The sequence below is a fragment of the Mus pahari genome, chromosome 8 (assembly GCF_900095145.1).
Source record: "Mus pahari chromosome 8, PAHARI_EIJ_v1.1, whole genome shotgun sequence".
Taxonomy (NCBI): Eukaryota; Metazoa; Chordata; class Mammalia; order Rodentia; family Muridae; genus Mus; species Mus pahari.
Genome location: NC_034597.1, coordinates 7,881,478 through 7,886,039, shown reverse-complemented (window position 1 = coordinate 7,886,039; position 4,562 = coordinate 7,881,478).

Below are 4,562 nucleotides of genomic sequence, written 5' to 3'. Positions count from 1 at the left end.
AGATGGATCTTGTCTTACCCAGTACTCAGTTGCTGGAAAGAGTCAATATGACCACAGGGGCTCTTATAACGAAAAACATTTATTTGGTGCTGCAGTACAGTTTTAGAGAAAAGTTCTTTATCATCATGGTCAATAGCATACCATCACACAGACAGATATGGTGTTAGAGTAGTAGCTGAGAGATAGTTCTACATCTGGATCCATAGGCATCAGGAATAGAAAGAAAACCACTGGGCCTGGCTTGGGCTTGGGAAGCCTCAAAGCATATCTCGAGTAAAGCACTTTTTCTAGAAAGGCCATGACACCATTTCTGATGATCTAGCATTTGAATGCATGAGCCTATGGGACCATTCTTATTCTAACCACCACATTCCACTTCCTGGTCCCCGTAGCCTAGCATAATACAAAATTGCATTCAGCCCAATCTCAAAAGTCCCCCTCGTCTATCACAGTCTCAACAGTGTTTCAAACTCCAAAGTTCCAAGGTTCTTCTGAAATTTATGTCAATTTCTTACTGTAACCACTTGTAAAATAAAAATAAAAAAGCATGACACATACTTCCAACATACAATGGCATGGAATATACATTATCATTCCAAGGTAGCTTAGTTAGGAAACACTGGATCAAAGCAATACCAAAAACCAGCTGAGCAAACTCCAAACTCTGCATCTCTATGTCAAATATTCAAGTGCTCTTCAGATCTCCAACTCCTTTCAATTTTGCTGACTGCAACAAACTTCACTCCTTTGGGTTGGTCCTATACTCTGTTATCAGTTCTCCTTGGTAGGTGTTCCAGGACTCTGGAATTGCTATCATCTTGCCTTCTTCAATAAAATCTAGGCTTCATTTCATAGCTTTAGGCAATGATTTCTCTGGGCCTTTATAAGGGGACAAAATTGAAAAATGTTTTGTTTCAACAATTTTCCTTAGACAAGGAAGACAATTCCACAACCTCTTTCTTGGTCATTGACTCTAAAGCCAGAATTACATGGCCAAAACTTCTAAGTTCTTTTGCTTGCTGGCCCCCTTCTTCAATTGCATCTCTACCAGCCTTCTGTTATTTATGCCCTTTCTCACTGCTTCAGCTTCTCTTTAAATCCTTTTCACATGCTGAAAGCTTAACTGGGTGAGGTCTAGCTCTGAGGTCACCACTCCCTTTTCCATTTAACATCAGGCTTTTCTTTAAAATTTTTATCTCTTTGAGCACCAGACTTAGTTCCATTATACTTCATAATGATCCCTATCTCCTAAAAGTACATTTTTCCTCTTTCTCAGCTTGCTCCTTTTCATTATGACTCTGCATAAGAATGATGACTCACAATCATGTGACTCAGGTTGTCTTAAAACCTCCCTGCCAATGCCATAACCCAAACACTTCAATTTAGCCTTAAGTATATTTTTTGGGCAATGGCAAAAAATAGCCATATTTGTTTTTCCAAAATATAGGAAGTCTCTAGGCCACTTATTAATAATATTCTCCCTTCTGAAACTTCTTGGGCTGAGCCATCATAATTTAGGCTGGCTTTTCACATTTGTACTAGTGTGGCTCATTAAGTCCTACATACAACATTAACTGCTTTCTTCATCCAAAGTCCCAAAGTGTACCTTCTGCCATTGAATCACATGGTCAGGCCTCTCACGGCAATACCCTACTCCTGGTAACAACTTCTGTCTTAGTGTTCTCTTGTCATGAAGAGGCACCATGACCATGGCAAATCTTATAAAGGAAAATATAAGACTGGGTTACAGTTTTAGAAGTGAAATTTGTTATCACAGTGACAGGGAACATGGTAGCCCACTAGCAGACATAGTGTTGAAGAAGTAGCTGAGAGTTCTAACTCTGGGTTCACAGGCAGCATGAACAGAGAGAACCACTAGGACTATCTTGAGCTTCTGAAACCCCTTGTGACACTTTCTCCAACAAGGGCACACCTCCTAACGTGTTTGTAGTAGTGTCATTCCCTGATGACTAAGCATTCACATGTATGAACCTAGGGCCAATCCTATTCAAACAACTACAGAACCTTTATAGAGAGCCCACCCGGTGACTTCTCACCTATATTAGGGTTGGGGGGGGGTTGGAAGTGGCAATAATCTGTGGATCATGGAGGGATTCACCATCTCCTCCTCACAGCTCCTGCTCTTAACTTGTTCTATACTTTTTAAAAGTCAAGCATCAAAAAGTTTCTGGTAATGAACAATATTAAAATCATCCTATTTTCTGTTTTGTGCTTTGTAATATGACCATCATATCAATTTTGTAAAGAGTTTCCATCAGTTTTACAAGTTGGCAAACCTTGGAAGTTCCATTCCTTCCATTCCATTTCCTCCTCCTTTCCCTTTTCTCCCCTCTTCAACAGGACCTCATTTTGTAGCCCAGACTGGCCTCAAACTCAGAAATCCATGCCACTTTATCCAACCCCTTGAAATCCTCTTACATGGATTTATTTATTTCTATTCATCTTAATGACTCCAGCTTTGATTTTCTGCTTTTATTTACAACTTAAAAAATCTGGATACAATTTAGCAGTCAATATTTCACATAAAAATTAATATTTTGTGGTAACTGACATGATCAATGTTAAATTAATTTAAATAAATTAACACACAAAATTATGTCTTCATCCTTCTTTCTACTCAAATGAAAAGATGTTTGGATGTTAAATTTTTTATGACTATGAAATCAAAAAGTAAGGCTTGCAACAACAATTTTAAAATGTGAATATTGACATAGATGCCTCCCAAGTCTTTATTTGACCCAAAATCTATGAGTTGAAATTGTTCTGAATGACTATGGAATTATGTTCCTCAAGACAATATTGAGAATTATACTTAGGAAGAACTGTTTAAATAATTTTAAATGTTTATAAAATACAAATTCCATTCATCCTCAGATGTGAACGGTATCTGAGCACAGTGCCACTATACATCAGGCTCAACATTTGGCAGCAAATACAAAACCGAACTTTTATAGTTGCATATTTTCACCTCTTAGTGTTTGGCCGACTGTGGGACAAAGTGTGTTTCTGACAACTGAGTAAATCTTTGTATGATTCACGCTTTTAACTTACAAAGAAAGCACTTTCACAGGCACTATTTTACATGTGTTTAACCAAGCACCACTGTCCAGCTCTGCCTGTTGCCAGCCTTGAGCAGGCTGGCTCAGACATGTTCTGCCACTGTGAGCTAGGTCACCTAAGGTAGAGTCTTCCGACCTAGATCTACTGTTCTGCCACCTCTGCAGTTTCCTCCAAGATGCCACTACCTGCTGAAAGGGCTGAACCTGTTCTTCTGACACTATCCTGATGAAATGAGATGCTGGAGTGGTAGGGGATGGGATCCCTTCCTATATAAGCTAAGACTCTTAAGTAAACTTTGGGTCTTGATCAGTATCTTCATCTTGGTCTCATTCTTTCTCTCGTCATTTTTTTCCCATGCAGCTCCAGCCTCCCTTTCAAGAACCTGGTTCCTGTAACTGCGGGCAGCTACAGGTGGTGACTAATGTGGGGCCTGAATATGGAAGGACTATATACTGACTGAGGGAACACTGTCTTAGTGGAGTTCCACAGGAAAAGTAAGAATATGTATCCCTGCACAGTAAGCAACATAAAGCATTAATATTAGTGCTACAAATGTCGTGTTTTGAAGGCTGTTAATAGCAAGGGTGCAAAAAGGATACAGGCTAGACTGAGTCAATGTTGGCCTAGTGCTGCTATCAGCTAGGGGTTGACGTTGGAAAATGGGAGTGAAAAATTCTAAACAGGCGTTTGTCTGCAGTCAAGAACTATAGCAAGCGAGAGGAGTAGAGCTTAAAATAATAAAATAAACTAAAAAGACAGAAAAAAAAAGAAAAGAAAAGAAAGGGAGATGCTAGATATATATATTACATGAGAGAGAGATTAAGAGAGAAGAAAAATGGATTTTGGAGCTCTCCCAGGGACAGAGTGAAATTGCTAGATGTCCTGCTTTCTCTCTGGTCCCTACAGGAGAAACCCTTAGTTCTGGTTACATCAAGTTCTCTACCCTTTTTGTATTGTCTGTGTTTGGTACACCAATCAGTCCATGCGTCAATTCATGTCTCTTTTTGTTTCATTGTCTGAATGACTGTTGTTCTATGTTTCATGTTGAAAAGAAAAAAATTGGTTACAACTTTATCTGCTGGCTATCCATTGATTCAGTCTCAGTTTACACAGCAGAGGCTGATTTAAGTTGTCCTGCACCTTAGCCAGGAGTCATATACAGCAGGAGAGGTCCTGCTGAAAAACTGTTTTTAAAAAGGAGTCTGCACTTCTTAATTCTAAAGCAAATAAGCTGATAGTTGTTTTCTCCTAGATACTTCTCTGCAATTGTGATTATTGGGTTCAGCAAATGATAAAGTGCTTTTTATCTTGAAATTATAGGTGGAAAAAGTAAAATTCCTTGATTGGTCTAAATTTATAAGATTTGTGTAGCCACTTCATTTTGTTTCTGATTGGTCTTAAAGGTATAAATAAGCTCTGCATGTCTTGGTCGTAGAGTATTGGCTTATAAGTTATTGGGTATGATTAAAAATGTGTAACAT